A 22,462-nucleotide genomic window follows, 5' to 3' on the forward strand; every position below is an offset into this window, starting at 1 on the left:
CCTCGAATCTGGGAAAGAGATCTCGACTTAATTTTACACCAGGAACACCGTGGGATCTTTAACGTCCATCTGAGGGATGAAACATACATTGTGGTTGAATCATCCTGCGTGAAACATCGGGATAATGGGCAGCTGTGAGACTTTCCTGCTGTGAGACCTTCCTGCTGTGAGACCTTCCTGCTGTGAGACCTTCCTGCTGTGAAACCTTCCTGCTGTGAGACCTTCCTGCTGTGAGACCTTCCTGCTGTGAGACCTTCCTGCTGTGAGACATTCCTGCTGTGAGACCTTTCTGCTGTGAGACCTTTCTGCTGTGAGACCTTCCTGCTGTGAGACCTTCCTGTCAGGACATTGGGGGTTGCCCCTGTCTGTCTGTGTTCGTCTGTCGGGTCACCTGTTGGGACACAGCAGATGGGAGGTGGACGAGCCACCTGTTGTGGTCCCCTGCTGGGAATGGTTGTGGTGTGTTGTGTGAGTATTGCGTTCAGGAACCAGGATGATGGAGGTAACCAGAAGAGGAGGGAAGATGGGACGACGGGATGAGGACGAGTCTGAAAGAAGATCGGGTCGTGAGTATTGGATGGAATTTAACCTTAAATGGTGGAAGTCTCTGTTTGGGGATGCCAGTGGCAGGTCGGGGTGCGTGCCCTGAGGAAGCTGTGGGTTCACCTGTTTCACGCCGGGAGATCCATGCCAGGTGACGTCATTGCTTGGGACACTGCATCGGTCGCTGGGAGGGAGCGGAGTGCAGGTCGTTTTGGGTTGTTTGGTGCAGAATCAGACGGTTGGTTTCAGCTTGCGAGTGATGGAGGATTATTGAGTGGACGTTGTGGGTTCAGCCCTGTCTGCGTGTTTGTTTGTCTGGGTGGGACATCTCAGGAGGTTGTGAATGGAGTCGTATTTGAGGTTGGCAGGTTGGGGGTGTGACAGGGATGGATTCATTTGAATTGTATGATGTGTCTGAACGGTCGGGACGGATTTAGATGGGACTTGGTGGCCTCAAACATTTTAGTTTTCAGTTTCAGTTTCATTCAGTCTAATTCAACACTCCAGGGGTTTAGGCTTGGTTACTGGTTGGCTGCAGTTGTGGAGTTTTAAATTTTTGGAGTCTAAATGGAGTTCTTTAGAAGATTCAGTTTGGAGGATTTATGTTAATCATGGGGCGGCGTGGGGGCGGCTTCGTGATGGAATGTTTTGTTAACATTCATGTTGAGTTTAAACTTCATGTTGATATGTTTTGGGAGAATTGACCAGTTTTTGGCAATATGAACCCAAGGTTCTATGTTATCTGTTTTATGTAAACTGTGTCTGTTTGGTATGTTTTGTTAACATTCATGTTGAGTTTAAACTTCATTGTTGATATGTTTTGGGAGAATTGACCAGTTTTTGGCAACATGAACCCAAGGTTCTCGGTTATCTGTTTTATGTAAACTGTGTCTGTTTGGTATGTTTTGTTAACATTAATGTTGGGTTTAAACTTCATGTTGATATGTTTTGGGAGAATTGACCAGTTTTTGGCAATATGAACCCAAGGTTCTATGTTATCTGTTTTATGTAAACTGTGTCTGTTTGGTATGTTTTGTTAACATTCATGTTGGGTTTAAACTTCATGTTGATATGTTTTGGGAGAATTGACCAGTTTTTGGCAACATGAACCCAATGTTCTATGTTATCTGTTTTATGTAAACTGTGTCTGTTTGGTATGTATTGTTAACATTCATGTTGAGATTAAACTTCATGTTGATATGTTTTGGGAGAATTGACCAGTTTTTGGCAACATGAACCCAAGGTTCTTGGTTATCTGTTTTATGTAAACTGTGTCTGTTTGGTATGTTTTGTTAACATTAATGTTGGGTTTAAACTTCATGTTGATATGTTTTGGGAGAATTGACCAGTTTTTGGCAATATGAACCCAAGGTTCTATGTTATCTGTTTTATGTAAACTGTGTCTGTTTGGTATGTTTTGTTAACATTCATGTTGAGTTTAAACTTCATTGTTGATATGTTTTGGGAGAATTGACCAGTTTTTGGCAACATGGACCCAAGGTTCTCGGTTATCTGTTTTATGTAAACTGTGTCTGTTTGGTATGTTTTGTTAACATTCATGTTGAGTTTAAACTTCATTGTTGATATGTTTGGGGAGAATTGACCAGTTTTTGGCAATATGAACCCAAGGTTCTATGTTATCTGTTTTATGTAAACTGTGTCTGTTTGGTATGTTTTGTTAACATTCATGTTGGGTTTAAACTTCATGTTGATATGTTTTGGGAGAATTGACCAGTTTTTGGCAACATGAACCCAAGGTTCTATGTTATCTGTTTTATGTAAACTGTGTCTGTTTGGTATGTATTGTTAACATTCATGTTGAGATTAAACTTCATGTTGATATGTTTTGGGAGAATTGACCAGTTTTTGGCAACATGAACCCAAGGTTCTATGTTATCTCTTTTATGTAAACTGTGTCTGTTTGGTATGTTTTGTTAACATTTACAGTCACGTGAAAAAGTAAGTCCACCCCATGTAAAGTTTTGACTTTTTCAACATATTTCAACATACAGCTATTTGATCTTCATTTCAACAATATTGATAGATAAAGGTGATATAATATAACAAATATCATGAAAAATTTACATTTTGTAGTCCATTGCATAATTTAAATAAACATAAATGCAAATTTCGCATGTGGAAAAAGTAAGTACACCGCTACATTTATCACTACTTCAAATACCTAAAATTAGAATCAGGTGCACCAGCTCAGGTGCAAATGATTCGAACATCGTAAGAGAGGATTTTGGATGAACCTGTCTTATTTAAACCTCAGACATTTAGCTTGGTTTGCTCTTTGTTGTTGAAGTGTGCGGCGTCACCATGCCTAGATCAAAAGAGCTCACTGAGGCCTTCAGAAAGAAGGTTATAGATGCCTACGAGTCTGGGAAGGGATTTAAAAAGATCTCCAAACAATTTGAAATCAATCATTCGACTGTCCGGAAGATCATCTACAAGTGGAGAAGATTCCAAACAACTGCCAACTTGTTCAGGCCAGGCCGCCCCAGCAAGTTCAGCCCGAGAGCAGACTGCAAGATGCTGAAAGAAGTCTCTAAGAACCCCAGAATGTCATCACGGGACCTACAGGTAGCTCTTGCCACTGTTGATGTCAAAGTGCACGAGTCTACCATTAGAAAGAGGCTGCACAAATTTGATCTACATGGGAGGTGTGCCAGGAGGAAACCTTTGCTGTCCAGAAAGAACATCAGGGCAAGACTAAAGTTTGCCAATGAACACTTCGGCAAAGACCAGCACTTCTGGAACAATGTGCTCTCAACAGATGGGTCAAATGTAGAGCTATTTGGCCACAGTACCAGAAGACATGTTTGGCGAAAACCAAAGACAGCATTTGACCACAAGAACCTGATACCAACTGTAAAGCATGGTGGTGGAAATATTATGGTTTGGGGCAGCTTTGCTGCATCAGGGCCTGGGCAGCTCACCATCATATAATCCATTTTGAATTCTTCATTGTAACAGAGGGTGCTTGAGGATAATGTGGGGCCATCTGTCGGAGAGTTGAAGCTCAACCGAAGGCGGACCTTGCAACATGACAATGACCCTAACCATACCAGTAAATCCACCAAGGAATGGCTGAAAAGAAAGAAATGGAGGGTTCTGGAATGGCCAAGTCAAAGCCCGGATCTAAATCCCATCGAGATGTTGTGGGGGGATTTGAAACGAGCTGTACATGGAAGAAACCCCTCAAACATCGCACAGCTGAAAGAATTCTGCATGGAGGAGTGGGCAAAAATTTCTCCTCGTCGATGTCAGAGACTGGTAGACAGTCACAAGAAACGCTTACTTAAGGTTGTTTCTGCCAAAGGGGGCAATACCACCTATTTGAACCAAGGGTGTAATTGTTTTTTCCACACGCGAAATTTGCATTGATGTTTATTTAAATTATACAATGGACTACAAAATGTAAATGTTTCATGATATTTGTTATATTATATTACCTTTATCTATCAATATTGTTGAAATGAACATCAAATATCTGTATGTTGAAATATGTTGAAAAAGTCAAAACTTTACATGGGGTGTACTTACTTTTTCACGTGACTGTATGTTGGGTTTAAACTTCATGTTGATATGTTTTGGGAGAATTGACCAGTTTTTGGCAATATGAACCCATGGTTCTATGTTATCTGTTTTATGTAAACTGGTCTGTTTGGTATGTTTTGTTAACATTCATGTTGGGTTTAAACTTCATGTTGATATGTTTGGGGAGAATTGACCAGTTTTTGGCAATATGAACCCAAGGTTCTATGTTATCTGTTTTATGTAAACTGGTCTGTTTGGTATGTTTTGTTAACATTCATGTTGGGTTTAAACTTCATGTTGATATGTTTGGGGAGAATTGACCAGTTTTTGGCAATATGATCCCAAGGTTCTATGTTATCTGTTTTATGTAAACTGTGTCTGTTTGGTATGTTTTGTTAACATTCATGTTGGGTTTAAATTTCATGTTCATATGTTTGGAGAGAATTGACCCGTTTTTGGCAATATGAACCCAAGGTTCTATGTTATCTGTTTTATGTAAACTGTGTGTGTTTGGTATGTTTTGTTAACATTCATGTTGGGTTTAAACTTCATGTTGATATGTTTTGGGAGAATTGACCAGTTTTTGGCAACAAGAACCTGTCAGGGAATAAATATTCATATTGACAATATTGCTAGAATATATCTCAATGTGATCTTGTGTAAAGTGGAATATGTTTTACTTTACAAATGAGCCAAGAGCATAGAACTAGAGCTAACAGGTGGTCGAGAGAGTTAATTTCAGACAAAATGTGTAACGCTCTTGGACCGCCATCTGTCTATCAAAAATAGCCTATGTTCAGTTCACTGCACACAGGCTGCAAATTCTCCCTCAGCAGGTCAGAGCATTTGACCTCTTGAACAGAAATAAGTGCTCTCAGTCGCTCAACATAGAAAGCTGGCCAAGAGAGAGCCAAATAAGGTTTTTGGATAAGAGAACCAGAGACGCTCGCAGGCTCTCATGTCCCAAGGGGAATTAACCTCTGGGGTGACCCTGCATACTCTGCAACATCAAAGGAGTTTGGGGCTTTAAAACCAAGAGAAAGTTGCGATTGGAGCAGAGTGGACTGGCAGAGTGGACTGGGAGAGTGGACTGGGAGAGTGACTGGAGAGGAGTGAACAACTGGAGACTGGTCAACAACTGAAAGAGGTTCAACGAAGACCTACAGAAGGAGCTGCAGCCACGACCGGCAGAACAACGTCATTAATATCTAATTAGTACATTTAGTAAAATACAGCAAAACTCTCAAAAGTGAATAAAACATGGATTTTGCTAAAACGAGTTTCTTGAAGTTTTAGAAGTAGTGTATACAGTAGAAATTATTCGTCTACAGAATTGGTGGTCCGTAAGGGAGTCAACTCCACAGAACAAGGTAAGCTTTTGTTTATTATCTGTGTGGTATGATGTTAATCTGCGAAAATTGTTCAGTGTTTGAGTTTTGTGTATTTTTTTTGAGAAGTGGAGGCATACCTCTTTGTGGGTGGATTATTAGTCCCCTCGGAGTCTAAAAGGTGTGAAAAGATTTCAGAAGTCATGACGATTAAATAAATAAATAAATAAATAAATTTTGTTTTTTTTGTTTTTTTTCCTCTAATTTGGATTATTTTTTTTCCCGGTACATTCTACGAGTGCAAAGAGCCACTAACGAACCCCGGGGCGTTAGCGAAAGGGTGCTACATTCGTCCAGTCATGAAAATAAACTGAAAATGGATTTTGTGTATTTCGTAAACTGAAAAGGGATTTTGTGTATTTCGTATGCTTTTTTGTGTATTCATGTGATTTCATACGTGATTCCAGTTAAATGGTCTGCATCACATATCTGCCCGTTCCTTTTGTATGATGATTCAAATATTGCTGGGTTCCTACGGTTGAGACTTATATAGTATTTTTCCTGTGGTGAGCCTCTCTTTTGATGTGACAAGTCGATATGCTGTCGCAGAAGTCGAACAACGATTTTTTAACGATTATCTGAGGATTTTTCAATAACGCGATTTTTGTAAAAAAAAAAAAAAAAAAAAAAAAAAAAAAGTGAATTTTATACAGCATACAGTGAGTGCTAAGGAAAATCGGCTGGATTCGATTTTCAAACATGAATTCCCAGTGTGGTACAACAATGGGTTTAGCACTTTCATAAAAAATTCATCCGACACGTGTTAGCGTGCGCGCCAGGCCAATTTGTCTGCACGAGTCGAAAGACGGTCTAAAAATAGGCATTTTTCTTTTGCACTTCCAGCCGTGGACATTGGAATGCGTGCAGCCTGGTTGCCCGTAGCAACCATGTGGTGACTGCTGTGTAAATATCTCCTGGTCCCTTGTCCACGTGTTACATATGGGATCAGAAACGATTTTTTCTTTTAAATGTAACCTCTTTCAACTTCTCCTGCCCCACACCCCCCCAACCTTCCCCCGCCCTTTCCCCCTCCCTCCTTCCATTTCCTGCCCCCCTCCATCCTAACTCCTCACCCTTACCCCATCCAACCATTATCCAACCCCCTCCCTGCCCCCCCCATTTTTTCTTCCCTTCTGCATCCCCTTCCCCTCTCTTTTTCTCTCCAAACTTACCTTTTACCTGTATATTTACATCCTGATTAGGGAATTTTTGGGATTTTTGGGATTTTTTTTTTGGGGATCTTGGATCACAAATAAAAATCATACAATCAAGATAGAAATTAATGTTAGACAATCCCATGCCACTCGGATACGGAATCTCTAAAAATTAGAATCCTGGGATGTACATTTGAAATTTCATATTTTCACTTGTCTTTTTCAAAAAATATATATATATATTTCAGTAAAAAAAATTTTGGTAGAGATCTTATGTGAAGGAATACTTGCTTGGTAGATAACAGGTACTGCTATTTAGGCCAAACACATTTGGGAGACAATTGTAATTACATATGTAAGTTACAGATGAGTATTGGGGAGGTCATAAAGGAATGTATTGAAATAAGATACTATGCCATGTGGCAAGGCAATTAACTGGACCCAAACACAAAATTGTACCTGTTTGATGAAACAAAACTTAGATCTGTATATATATGGGTGAATTTACAGGTAAATGGATTTGGTGACCCTTTCAAGTGGTGAACTAACATCACGTCCTTTCCCCCCCTCCCCCCCCCCCCCCAATCCTAATCCTCACCCCATCCTGCCATCATCCTCCCCACCAAGTCAGGTTATATTACACATTGTATGAGGCATGTATAGGATCGTTGATTGTATGGGATTGGATGGGATTGCATATCCCATATGGATCCCATATTGATTTAGCATATCACCTCATTATGTGGTCTTGCTGTGTTTTTGTGTGTGTGGATATGTGTTTTTGCACCCCTCTTTCCTCCCCTCCTCCAACCATGGCCCCAATACTGCTAAAATAATTTGTGAAATGGTACGACACAGTTTATATCGTTAGATAATACACAGATGAGTGTATGGCTTGCACAGAAGTTCGAGAGGGACAATAGTATCCACCATATACACAGTTATTTTTAGAAAAATACAATGAGTGTCGTATTTCGCATAGTATTAATACCCCAAAGGGAGCCCCGCCCCCCCCCCCCCCCAGCCTCATTCCTCCCTTGGCGTTCTGCCACTTCTCCTCCTCCCTTCCCCACCCTTCATCATTAATGATCAGTGGTCATGTTCATTCTCAAAGTTTGTTGCAATGACTGATTATGGTATGACTCTGATTATGGTAACAATTTACAATTTTTAAAACAATTACAATTTATAATTACATTTACAATTATGGTAAATTTACATTTACAATTTATAATTACAATGATTTACAATGGTCATGATTTTACAATCATGAAAATTGCTATGATTGTCAGGCATGTCATCATGTCATCATGTCATCATGTCAGGCATGTCATCATTGGGTTTTGATGTCAATCGATTGCATGGGCTTTAAGGATAGCTTTACAGCCCTGCAGGATAAATGCTGTATTACAAGTCACAAAGTTTGTTGGAAGGTTACACTTTCAGTGTGATTGGATTGCATTGGTCAATATTATGAATTAATTGCCATTCATTGGTACGGCATTTCAGGAATCTTACAACATTTTAATTATCAAGCACTTTGGGTACCCAATGAACTGGTTCATATCTGTCTGATCAATTTGGTTGATTGTCTCACAAATGAAGGGTTGAATTGCCTTCAGTGGTTGTTAAACTTGCATTTGTGACCAGACAGGATTGAAAGATATGTCAGATATGATCCAGGGGCAGAACGGTTATTTGTCAATTGACGGAAGGTATGGGTCAAAAGTGACGTCCATGATCAAATACCTCCGCCAGCGGACGGAACTGTTTTGGCAACATTGGGAAAAGGCTTAGGTATAGAGTTATCAGACTGATAAATGTGACTTTTGATATTATCATTTATGATATTTTATTATGTATTATTATTAGAATTTTATTGATTAATATTGATCAATTGATTGAAATTGCATAATTGAATTGATTCTGATTTTGATCTGAGTGATTTTGATCTGATTGATTCTGATCTGATTGATTTAATCTGATCTGATTTAATTTAAATTTAATGTAATCAAGGCAATTGATGGATGAATAAAAAGTGCGGTTTCAAGAAAGAAGCTTTGAGATATTTGCGAAACATCAATGTGCAGACAACCTTGGACGATGAGCGAGGTGGTGAGTCTAGTAGTTATTTGTTATATTATATGTGGTTATTTTTGTTTGATCCCCCCTCACCAGGACTTACTGATCCAGACTCATCTGCAACACCGATCAGTGAGATTGGGGTGTGGGAAAAGCCACAGGACAGGGAGACTCTCTGGAAATCACCTGAAGTCATCAATTGAAAAGGTGGAGAGATACTTCCTGGAAGACCACAGAGTGGAGCTTATAGGAATAAGCTAGACAACAACGCAGTCAACGCTACTTTGTATAAGGTGGAACAAACTTCTGAGATTTTTGCAGTACACACAGTTGATAGTGGGTACAGGTGTAGTCCGATGTGTAGTCCTAGTAGTTATCTGATATATTGAGTGAGTATAAAGTGTTACTCACACACAGGCAAAATGGGCAGTGGATTCTGCAAGATTAAACAAGGTCAATTAGACTTGAGTCAAAGAGGTGCTTGTATCAGCTCCATGTATCAGAAATATGGGGCAGAATCACTTAAAGATGTGGAATCCTGGTATGAATGGACGAAAGGTCGAAAAAGTGGATTCCCAAAGGAGGGCACTTTTGACAGAAACGTATTGGGAACACTCAGAAAAGAATTGGAAGCAAGAGGGCGACAGAAGTTCAAAGTGGATTGGCAACCATTCTATTACTGGGACGCTGAATCTAGTGACAGGGAGACCAAAGCAAAGATGGGGGGCTTGAAGAAAGAGGTGAAACAAATACAGCATAGGTTGTGTAAGGTATCCAATCAGATGCCTCTTCAAGTCAGCAATGGAGAGCAATCCCAACCCAAATTGTATCCAGAAGCAAGATCATACGAGATCAATGAACTGGAAGAGGAAACTCCTCCACCTTATCGGAGAAATATTGTATATCAGCCACAGGTAGTACCTGTACCTGTACCTGCTGAAAGACCAGAACAGAGCGCAGCGATTGGTTCTAGTCAACAGAGGACAGGTGAAAGAAGTGACCCATTTGAGGTAACTACCCAGGAGGGTGCAATTGGGGCACAGGAACCGACTCAAAGTGGGCAAGCGATGCAACCAGCTGCTATACCTTTATCATGCTCTCCATTTCACCATACAAGGAGTAAGGGTCGTGTGATAAATGCCAATCAATCTAACGATCAATGTGATTGGCTAATGAATGATCAAAAGTTGACTCTCTCACAAGGAGGGTTTGAGCAATGTGGTGTTATGAATTTTCCTCAGCGGCAATTTCCAGGGGCAAATCAGCAACAACCAGATCTGATGTATAGACCATGGCAGGTACATCAATTGAAGGCATTGCAGAGTAGTATGCCATCAATCAAAACAGATCCACTTCAATTTGCGGAGGAACTGCGGTTAATTGTGGAAACTCAGTTGCCCACTGCAAGAGACATGGAAATACTTTTGAAGTGGTTAATTCCTAATACCACCACGTTGAGGAACTTAATGCGTGAGGCCAACTGGGTAAATACGGAAGATGGACAGGTAGACATGCCCACGGAGGCTAGAACGGCACAGATCAATAAATGGATAGAGGCCATACAAAAATTGCCACCAGTGACGGATTGGAACAAAGTGGTTACATGCAAGCAGAAAACAGGCGAAGATGCTAGCGATTATTTGGACAGATTGCGAGATGTTTTCCGACTATATTCAGGCATAGACCGGGCACAAATTGACAATGCCTTAAAACCCCTTTTTATTAATGGTCTGTTGCCCAAATTGAAGAGTGAAGTGGAAAGACAATGTATTGCTTGGGAAGGCAAGCCAATGCAAGAAATATTGAATTACGCCTTGCATCATCAGCGGATTCAAGCCAGGAATAGTGCTGTAAATGCCGAGAAATTGATGCAACTACAGACTCAAGCCCTGATGACTACGAATCAACGTAATAGGTTTTCTGGGCAACAACGCAACAATGCAGTATTAGATAACCAGAGAGTGGAGTGGCAACCCAGAAACCAAGAGATGCAGCCTAGAAATACAAGTGAACAGGTGGACAAACCAGCCAATGACAGAAATCGATGTTTTAATTGTGGAAATATTGGACACTGGAAACGATGTTGTCCATATTCAAATAGGAAGACTAGTTCATAGGACGAACCAAGATCAAGGGTACCAGTGCTTACCGGTACCTCAGATAACGATTAGGCCTTCATTGCTGCAGATCTCAAATGACGACAGGCCTCAACAGATTAAATCATCAGACCAACATGCATAACTGTTGATGCTTCTTGTCTCAAAAATTTTCGGAGCAAGAATGAATTTTACTTTTGCTTATTAGCGAATTAATAATTAATTGATTAAATGCCAAAATTGGATTTTTTTTGGAACATGAATTAAAAGATCCAGAATTAGAATTCATTCTGGAAGCCTCATATTTGCCAATTATAAATGTCGTTTTAGGGAGTATTTTGGGCAAAACAATTTTTACAACAAAACAATTACCAAAGCGTGGAACATTGCTTTGCAAAATTTTTTGGAAACCAAGTGACGAGCGTCACATGATCAGCAGGTGGGCATTTTGGACTATTTTTTGCATGCTGATAGGTCAGTGGTCGACTGACATGTAAATAGATGTATTGTCAAAATTGGATAAATTATTGTGGGAACCAAAAAGGGTAATTTCAATGTGACATTATAGGGGTTTTCTAAAAATAAACTTTTGTCCATTTGTGTATTAGCGTTTCTAACATTAACCGATAAATTTTACGAAATTGAAATGAAATTGACACCCATCTTGATCTGTTAATGATGGTTCCAATGCAAACAAATATACATAATACTTGGGTTTGTGTATGTTTGTGTGTCAATGTTTTTTGTTTTGTGTGTCAATCTTACAAGAATATCCAGAAAATTCGTAAAATAAAATAGGAATATAATTTGATTATGAACATTATCTCTTTTGTCAAGGGAGATGAAATATACAGATTTGATGTGCTAGGTTATGAGCAGCCATTAATTAATAGTAAAATTGTGAGTAATTTTGGGATTCCTTTTTTGATAGAATTTATAATGAGAATAACAGCTATTTATGGATATGGCCTTTATAACAAAAAAATAAATAATAAATGAGTGAGTACAAAATTAGCCAAATTTGGAAGAGGTCTTACACTGACTTCCCAGAGTACTCTGCTCATGGATTTTTACATATATAAACTTGACCTTTATCAGCATATAAATTGTGCTGTATGTATGGATGTGTCTTAGGCATAGATGATATGGGCAGATAGTAAAGAAAATTTTGTTGAATTGAACTATTGTGAGTTTTAAAACGGAATGCATTGTGAATCTTAAAACCAAGGGGTAGACGTGAACGCGCTGTTATGTTTTTTTACACTCAGAACATGATGTTACGTGTACCTGCAACATATTTTGTTAATCTGCCACACCTATATTGGCATACTGGTGTCAGTAGTATTCACTAAGTTGCATAGAAATGGAGGAGCAACTTTTAAGGGAGTATACAACCACTTATTTGGATATTTTCTACAACAGTAGGGGTTTCAATAAGTGGAAGCTGTACACACGGGATTTATCAAATTAAGTTATCGAGTTTAAACAAAGTTACTGGTAAACAGAAGGGAAATGGATAGTAAATAAATTCTTCAATGTTGGGTAAATTTAATGAGATATTACAAAGACTTATAAGAGCTATTGTTCTTCCTTATAGCAGTGGGACAAGTGAGAATTAGATCCAATATAATGAATCTATAAATGAATGTGATAGGGATAATATCCTCAATTTGTGTTAATTATTTGATTGTGGGTAAAGGAATTATTTTATCGTAATGGATTGGTAACAGCAGCCTGCAATGTCCTGAGAGTGTGCATCCATGTAATTAGAAATCCAAGATTTGTTTTTACAAACAACATTTTGGTAGAGGTCTTATGTGGACAAGCACTTACTTGGTAGAAAAAAAGGTACTTCATGTTGGCAGCCACTTTTGTGGCCATTTAGGCCAAATAAATTGAGAGGAAATTGTAGTTAAATAAGTAATTTACACATGGCTAGTTGTAAAAGGGAAGTTGTTGCAATGGGAAACATTTCTGTAGGTTTATTAAAATGTTATAATATGACATGTGTCAAGGCAAACTATTGGATGGGAAAATTAGATCTGGTTATAGAATGAATTTGCTGACCCTTTGAAGTTAATTCTTTGAATTGATTGTTTTACTAGTATTTTGATTTCAACTTGGAAATAGTTTGGTAGAGCTTTGTTAAAACCTATGGTTGTGGTATTTTGGAACGAATTCACAGATCATAGGAAGTTGATAAGAATAGAAACAAATATGGACCCCGGGAGATAGGGGCATCAGGATAAGGCAAATAATCAGATTTATGTTACATATGAAGGGATTTTTCTTTAGTCTCATTTTAAAGAAGTTGTTAGTTTGGTATATAATGTTGAATGTCATTGACATATAATTATGTTATAGGTATGAACATATACAAGGAGTAGCAGCTGAGATACTCCAATATTTGTTTATTGGATTAGTGGTTATATTGGCAATAGTTTTAGTAGTGGCTTGCTTGAAAACCTTAGTGACGGTGGGTTTGAATAAGATAACAAACAACACTATGATAGTGCAAGCAGCCACAAAAGAGGAAATAAACAAAGCCACAAATGAGGAAATGGATGTGGAACCACAAGAGGAAGACTTCTATGGCAACATGAATACTGAGATTCAACGATTGAATCAAGTAATGTTGAAAATGAATACAGTAGAGTTAAAATAAGGGCATAACAACTTGTTGTGAACAATGTCCGTTTTACAAGATCGATGAACTCATATCACCACAAGTTACGCTGTTAAAGAAAAACAAAAAGTGGGGAGGACTATGCTAATAATACATTATGCATAGTTTGCTTGTTTGCAAGATTTGTTGGGAATTAGATATTCCTGTTTGTGATTTCAATCATATATACTCATTATTAATGCATTTATTTTCTTTGAAGTTGGGTTACAATACCTGCATGAGTTTAATTTTTGAATTATATGAACCTGAAAGCAATTGTGGATGCTATTCATAGTTTAGTAGTAAAAAACACATATCTGATTTGAATATTATTCGTGTGAAGTTGTTATAAAATATTGTGATTTCATGTTACAATGTACCCCATCTGATTCAATCTGTGTGGAGAGCAGATATAAATGTGGCTGAGTAAAGGGAAGACCAGATCACATCCCAAATGGAGTGCTAACGACATCTGGGAAGAAGTTTGAGAAAGGACAATTTGTGAAAAATGAAGTTAATCCTGGCATACACCCTCTTTCTCAAAGAATGATGAAGAAATACTCCTTTGTAAGATGGATGTTTACCTTCACCAAGGGAAAATTATGTGACCATTTGTCTGGATCACACTGCAACATATGAAAAAGGGCGATCACTTACTTTTGTTTGAATACCTCGAACATTCATCACATCAGCAATTGCAGGACGACGACATTTTACCTGCAACGTCTACGGGATACGGTGACGTGTGTCATTACTTCACCAACTTCCGGGGAGCCAGCATGGAGCTGCAAGCGAACGTCTGCGCCTTTTCCTTTACAACAGCTGTGCACGATTCTGCTGTGTGCTCCTGGTATGGACCATGGACAACTGAGTACAATGGTCCCAACATCATCATTGCGGATGCATCTGGCATCCCTGCTCCACATCTTGCTGGCAAATCAACATCACATCAACACTGGCTCCATGCTCACGATGAGTGAGGAGGCAAGTCGACTACAACTGGATGGAGGCCTTGTTCAAATCTACTATGGCTCACAGCAAGAGTGGCAAGGATGCTGCATGGAGAGCAGGGTCAGTCTATGACTCTGCCCAGCTATCACAACAGCAGAAAATCCTACGCAAATAGTGTAGGTGTTATGAAGACAACAGGAGAAAAATGTTTTATGCTGAAATTTCAAACACAAGTGATTCGCCCCTTTTTTTCAAACAAAGAAAGTCAAGATTGGATTAAAGGCAAACATTTTGCCAAATGTTGCAGATGCTTTATTATTTTAATGATGAACTGAAATTATTGCGTTTTGGTGAAGGTGAAATGTTTTGTGATCTTTATGCAAATGAGTTGAATTGAATTATCAACATACAAAGAGTCAATGAACAAGGAAATGTATTGTGATCAAAATTCTTCCAGAATGACGGTGTATGCCTTAGGAAATTGAATTACCAGATTAGTGGTTTGAATATTTAATGTGGTAATGTTTAGATTAATGGTCAATATAAACATAAAAGAGAAAAACCGGGGACTGTCAGGGAATAAATATTCAAATTGACAATATTGCTAGAATATATCTCAATGTGATCTGGTGTAAAGTGGAATATGTTTTACTTTACAAATGAGCCAAGAGCATAGAACTAGAGCTAACAGGTGGTCGAGAGAGTTAATTTCAGACAAAATGTGTAAAGCTCTTGGACCGCCATCTGTCTATCAAAAATAGCCTATGTTCAGTTCACTGCACACAGGCTGCAAATTCTCCTTCAGCAGGTCAGAGCATTTGACCTCTTGAACAGAAATAAGTGCTCTCAGTCGCTCAACATAGAAAGCTGGCCAAGAGAGAGCCAAATAAGGTTTTTGGATAAGAGAACCAGAGACGCTTGCAGGCTCTCATGTCCCAAGGGGAATTAACCTCTGGGGTGACCCTGCATACTCTGCAACATCAAAGGAGTTTGGGGCTTTAAAACCAAGAGAAAGTTGCGATTGGAGCAGAGTGGACTGGCAGAGTGGAATGGGAGAGTGACTGGAGAGGAGTGAACAACTGGAGACTGGTCAACAACTGAACGAGGTTCAACGAAGACCTACAGAAGGAGCTGCAGCCACGACCGGCAGAACAACGTCATTAATATCTAATTAGTACATTTAGTAAAATACAGCAAAACTCTCAAAAGTGAATAAAACATGGATTTTGCTAAAACGAGTTTCTTGAAGTTTTAGAAGTAGTGTATACAGTAGAAATTATTCGTCTACAAACCCAAGGTTCTATGTTATCTCTTTTATGTAAACTGTGTCTGTTTGGTAAGTTTTGTTAACATTTACAGTCACGTGAAAAAGTATGTACACCCTATGTAAAGTTTTGACTTTTTCAACATATTTCAACATACAGCTATTTGATCTTCATTTCAACAATATTGATAGATAAAGGTGATATAATAAAACAAATATCATGAAAAATTTACATTTTGTAGTCCATTGCATAATTTAAATGAACATAAATGCAAATTTCGCATGTGGAAAAAGTAAGTACACCGCAACATTTATCACTACTTCAAATACCTAAAATTAGAATCAGGTGCACCAGCTCAGGTGCAAATGATTAGAACATCGTAAGAGAGGATTTTGGAGGAACCTGTCTTATTTAAACCTCAGACATTTAGATTGGTTTGCTCTTTGTTGTTGAAGTGTGCGGCGTCACCATGCCTAGATCAAAAGAGCTCACTGAGGCCTTCAGAAAGAAGGTTATAGATGCCTACGAGTCTGGGAAGGGATTTTAAAAGATCTCCAAACAATTTGAAATCAATCATTCGACTGTCCGGAAGATCATCTACAAGTGGAGAAGATTCCAAACAACTGCCAACTTGTTCAGGCCAGGCCGCCCCAGCAAGTTCAGCCCGAGAGCAGACCGCAAGATGCTGAAAGAAGTCTCAAAGAACCCCAGAATGTCATCACGGGACCTCCAGGTAGCTCTTGCCACTGTTGATGTCAAAGTGCACAAGTCTACCATTAGAAAGAGGCTGCACAAATTTGATCTACATGGGAGGTGTGCCAGGTGGAAACCTTTGCTGTCCAGAAAGAACATCAGGGCAAGATTAAAGTTTGCCAATGAACACTTCGGCAAAGACCAGCACTTCTAGAACAATGTGCTCTCAATAGATGGGTCAAATGTAGAGCTATTTGGCCGCAGTACCAGAAGACATGTTTGGCGAAAACCAAAGACAGCATTTGACCACAAGAACCTGATACCAACTGTAAAGCATGGTGGTGGAAATATTATGGTTTGGGGCAGCTTTGCTGCATCAGGGCCTGGGCAGCTGACCATCATATAATCCACTTTGAATTCTTCATTGTAACAGAGGGTGGGTGCTTGAGGATAATGTGGGGCCATCTGTCGGAGAGTTGAAGCTCAACCGAAGGCGGACCTTGCAACATGACAATGACCCTAACCATACCAGTAAATCAACCAAGGAATTGCTGAAAAGAAAGAAATGGAGGGTCTGGAATGGCCAAGTCAAAGCCCGGATCTAAATCCCATCGAGATGTTGTGGGGGGATTTGAAACGAGCTGTACATGGAAGAAACCCCTCAAACATCGCACAGCTGAAAGAATTCTGCATGGAGGAGTGGGCAAAAATTTCTCCTCGTCGATGTCAGAGACTGGTAGACAGTCACAAGAAACGCTTACTTAAGGTTGTTTCTGCCAAAGGGGGCAATACCACCTATTTGAACCAAGGGTGTACTTATTTTTCCACACGTGAAATTAGCATTGATGTTTATTTAAATTATACAATGGACTACAAAATGTAAATGTTTCATGATATTTGTTATATTATAATACCTTTATCTATCAATATTGTTGAAATGAAGATCAAATATCTGTGTTGAAATATGTTGAAAAAGTCAAAACTTTACATGGGGTGTACTTACTTTTTCACGTGACTGTATGTTGGGTTTAAACTTCATGTTGATATGTTTTGGGAGAATTGATCAGTTTTTGGCAATATGAACCCAAGGTTCTATCTTATCTGTTTTATGTAAACTGTGTGTGTTTGGTATGTTTTGTTAACATTCATGTTGGGTTTAAACTTCATGTTGATATGTTTTGGGAGAATTGACCAGTTTTTGGCAATATGAACCCAAGGTTCTATCTTATCTGTTTTATGTAAACTGTGTGTGTTTGGTATGTTTTGTTAACATTCATGTTGGGTTTAAACTTCATGTTGATATGTTTTGGGAGAATTGACCAGTTTTTGGCAACATGAACCCAAGGTTCTATGTTATCTCTTTTATGTAAACTGTGTCTGTTTGGTATGTTTTGTTAACATTCATGTTGGGTTTTAACCATGTTGATATGTTTTGGGGAGAATTGACCAGTTTTTGGCAATATGAACCCAAGGTTCTCTGTTATCTGTTTTATGTAAACTGTGTCTGTTTGTTATGTTTTGTTAACATTCATGTTGGGTTTAAACTTCATGTTGATATGTTTTGGGAAGAATTGACCAGTTTTTGGCAATATGAACCCAAGGTTCTCTGTTATCTGTTTTATGTAAACTGTGTCTGTTTGGTATGTTTTGTTAACATTCATGTTGGGTTTATACTTCATGTTGATATTGTTGCGGATCTCAGATTACGGCGCTCCCCTTACCGAGGGGGGTTTAATCCCCTCGTCTATTAAGCTGGCCGTCCGAGTCCTAGAAGATATCGCGCTCCTTTGCGGGGTTGAGATTGACCAGGGTGACTGGTCAATGGAGTCCCAGATACCTTCACCAACCTCGCCGCAAAGCAGGGCGCTATTTCTGCCCGAGCCACGGACAAGATGGAATTTTGCCGAGCGGTTTAGCAATCCGAAGCTCGAGCCGTTAGCGGCAGTCTAAACCCGATTATAGCGGTTCCTATATCGTGCCACTGATATTCAATTGGGGACAGGACGCAAGCGATCGGATGAGAGGAACCAAAGAATAAGAAGGGTGAAGGAAGAACAAATATGATTTATTAACTACACTAAAAGAGGAAACGAAAGGCAAGAATATACAAAAGAAGGAAATAAAAGGACATAGGGCAACCTTATACACTCTTATATAACACGCCCAGGACAATACAAACACACTTACACGATTGGGGTGATGGTGGTGGGAATGAGGAGAAGGGTCCAAGCAGATGGATCCAGGCTCCGGGTCTGCCGCGAAGAATGGCAGGCAGCTGGTGTCGTTGGCGCGCAACCGGACCTTACATATGCGAGGGGCAGGGATGTGTCGTGAGTATAGCGTGCCGAATGCTCTCAAACCAAACGGCAGTTCGTATCAAACGATGGTTCCAAGCGATCCTCTGCACAGTGTTCTTATCATCCGCCGTCTCTGCGCTGTTCTCTCAATCGCCACGGTCCCCTGCGCAGTTCTTCATCAAAGGGCTTCCCTCGCGCAGTTCTCTTGGTTTGACTCCTTCTCTCTCCCTGGCGCATCTCTCCTGAGGGCTTGGCGCTTGCGCTTTTATAACTGGCTTAGAAATCAAGCCGCGCTTCATCGAGCCATGCCTATTAACGAGCTCACCTCAGCCCTGGTTGGTCAGCGAGGGCTCACTGGCTCCACCCTCGACGGCTCGTGGGCGAGGCCACACCTCCTCCCATGGCTCCGCCCCTTCTTTCCTCGAGCCGACCGCATGTTCAATGGAGTTTGGAGCGAGCGCTAAGGCAGCGACGACGGCAATAAGATTATGTGGCAGCATTGGGAAGGACAAGCCCCGCTTGTAGGTGCTACTGGCACTTTGGAGAGAGAGAGAGAGAGAGATTGGGGATAATTGAAGGGGCCTAGGTTATTTGATTAATACAACGCAGATTCAACTATTGGAAACAGATCCTTACCTGAAACACATACTAATGAAATACCTAAAGAAGAAGCCTATGGTGTGCTACGTGTTGCTCGTGGCCTAACGAGGGTGCGACCTTTGACCTTTACACCACAAATGGGAATATTTACAGGGGATTATTTATAAGGGAATATTACAGATATTTACAAAGTGGAGGGTTCTAAAAACCACAACAATATGTTTGGGGAGAATTGACAAGTTTTTGGCAATATGAACCCAAGGTTCTATGTTATCTGTTTTATGTAAACTGTGTCTGTTTGGTATGTTTTGTTAACATTCATGTTGGGTTTAAACTTCATGTTGATATGTTTGGGGAGAATTGACCAGTTTTTGGCAATATGAACCCAAGGTTTTATGTTATCTGTTTTATGCAAACTGTGTCTGTTTGTTTTGACCAAAGAACGAGTTATATTAAAGTTGGGTCGGGAAAGTGTAAAGATTGGCAGAGTAAGTGCAAAGATGAGAGGAGAAATTCGAATATGAATGAAGCATTTTGCAGTAGCGAGTGAGGGGCAAGATTTGCCTTCAAGAATGAGGATGCGAGGGTTTGAAGTGGATGGAAGAGGGATGGTAACAAGGAAAAGGGATTATAGTTTGTGGTTTTGAAATAATGAGAGTGGTCAGTGACACGTTGCCCCAAAAGGGGGTTTGCCGTAACTTGCATGTTTGGGTTTACGGGCAAACGGGGTAGACAGTTCTTCAGACATCGTATGCGCCGAGCATGGGGAGGAATGACCCGTTTATTTCGAGATCCTGGGATATAAACAAATTATTCACGCCACATTATGGAGTCTGAAATAAGAACTCTAATTCTAAATCAGATGTCAGAGAACTCTGAACCAAGTAGATTGAGGCTGGGAGGTAATATTTCAAAAGGATGGACCAATTACAAAATTGAGTGGGGAGGGGGGAGGGGGGGGAGATGGACACTGTCTATCGGGATTCAAGGAGGAACTTTGCAAGTTTCAAAGGAGCGAACAGGCATTTTAAGGCCATTTTTTTTTTTTGTATACTGAATCGAGGCTCGTGAAAGAGCTAACATTTATTTCACAAACAAATCAACCAGACAAACAAAACACACAAAAAGAGGGAGCGGAAGACAAGATGGGGAGAGAAGGGGAAGCACACAACCACAACATTTGAGAGCAGGGAGAAGTGTGGGAGGGAGAGGGCTTGGGAGCAGGAGGCGTGGGAGGGGGAGGGCGGGGGGGAGAGGTATAAAACACAAGGGGACCAAAATTAGCGGGGGTAGAAAATATCAAGGTTTTGGATGGGGGAGGATAAGAGATGGTGGTGAACAGCTGTTTTAAAGACCTGGAGGGTGGAGTGGGATTGAAGAGAGTGAGGGAGTTTGTTCCAGAGGCGGGAGAAAAGAGGAATGAAGGAGTGAAGGTGAGCAGAAAGTCTTGATTTTGGCAGTTTAACAATAAGAGGGTTGCAGGCAGATCTTGTGCGACCTGTAGGAATATTTGGGGGACAGAGCCCAGAGAGGGCTGGGGGGGGGGGGGAAGGCCAGAGAGGAGTCGGTAGAAGACGGAAAGACCACCAACCTGCCTGCGGTGAGTGAGTGAAAGGCCCTTGGAGTTAGCTTCATCGCGGGAGATTCCAAGGATTCTGAACGCTTTGGTTTCAACAGCGTGAAGACGAGCTAGGTGTGAGGCAGGAGCACCAGACCAGAGGGGAGAGCAGTATTCCATAGAGCTGCGGATGAAAGCCTTGCATGTGGTGAGGAGCTCAGGTGTGCCAAGGAAGGACTTCGCACGACGGAGGATGCCCAGTCGGCGACTGGCTTTGGAGGCCAGATTTGAAATGTGGTTTTCCCAGGAAAGATCATGGCAAATAGTGAGACCCAAAAGCTTGAGTGACAGAACTTCTTGGAGAGGATTATTCAGAAAGTGGATGGGAGTGTTTTCCAGTCGGTCTTTTCGGAGAGACATCGTAAGAGTGTGAGATTTATCAGGATTGAAAGACAAGTTCCATTTGTTTGACCAGTCTGTGATTTTGTCCAGGTCTTCAGAGAGTGAGGAGGCTGCAGACTGCCGAACTGAGGGATGAGGAATGGAGCGACAGAGCGTAGAGTCGTCAGCAAAGAGATAGAGAGGATTTTCAAGAGAGTCAGAGAGATCATTGATGAAGACCAGAAAAAGCACAGGGCCCAGAACACTACCTTGGGGAACTCCAGCCTGAACAGGAAGAGGAGATGAGAGAAACCCATTCAGGGCCACACGTTGACTACGACCAGAGAGGAAGTCCGCCAGACAAGCGTGGAGATTTCCATGGATACCAAAGGAGGAGAGTTTGGTGAGCAGAGTAGGGTGCCAGACCGTATCGAAGGCACGTGAAATGTCAAGGGAGACAGCTCTAATTTCCTGTTTGGTGTTGAGGACCTCCATCCATTGTTGAGAAAGCAGAAGCAGCATGTCCAGAGTAGAGTGACCAGGTCTGAAACCAAATTGATGATCAGAGATCAAGCCATTGGAGAAGAGGAAAGATTTCATATCTGAAGCAATGATGGATTCCATGACTTTGCTGATAATTGGGAGAAGGCTGATTGGTCTGTAGTTGCTGGGATCTGTTTTTGCACCTTTTTTGTGCAAAGCGGTGATGTTGGTTGATTTCCAAGCAGATGGCAGATGACCTTGAGCAAAAGAGAGGGTGAAGAGAACAGAAAGAGGGAGTGAAAGAGCAGAAGAACATGATTTTAGGACCCGTGGGCTGATGCCGTCAGGACCAGTTGCAGAATCAGAGTCGAGGGTTGACAGAAACTTTTCCACCTTGTCAGGAGGAAAGGACACAGAGTCCAGGAGCAGCTGGGTACGACTGGGTACGGTGGGTACAGAGAGGGATGGGTTTGGGACACAAGATTTAGAGGCAAACACAGAGTTGAGGCATTCAGCTTTTTCACGTGCGGAGTCAGCCGTTAAGCCGTTTGAGGTGAGGGAGGGGATGGAGGGGGAACAAACACCAGAAACAGATTTGACCAGACGCCACCAGGATTTGGAAGAGGGAGACAGATAAGAGAGTTCGGTCTTGAGAACGGTGAGATATTGTTTCCTGGCTTTCCTGAGGGTGGACACACACTTGTTTCGGGCTTTGTGAAAGGAAATGAGATTTCCTTCCGTTGGATTTGCTTTCCAGGAGACG

Source organism: Myxine glutinosa, chromosome 3 (genome assembly GCF_964187855.1).
Source record: "Myxine glutinosa chromosome 3, kmMyxGlut1.1, whole genome shotgun sequence".
Taxonomy (NCBI): Eukaryota; Metazoa; Chordata; class Myxini; order Myxiniformes; family Myxinidae; genus Myxine; species Myxine glutinosa.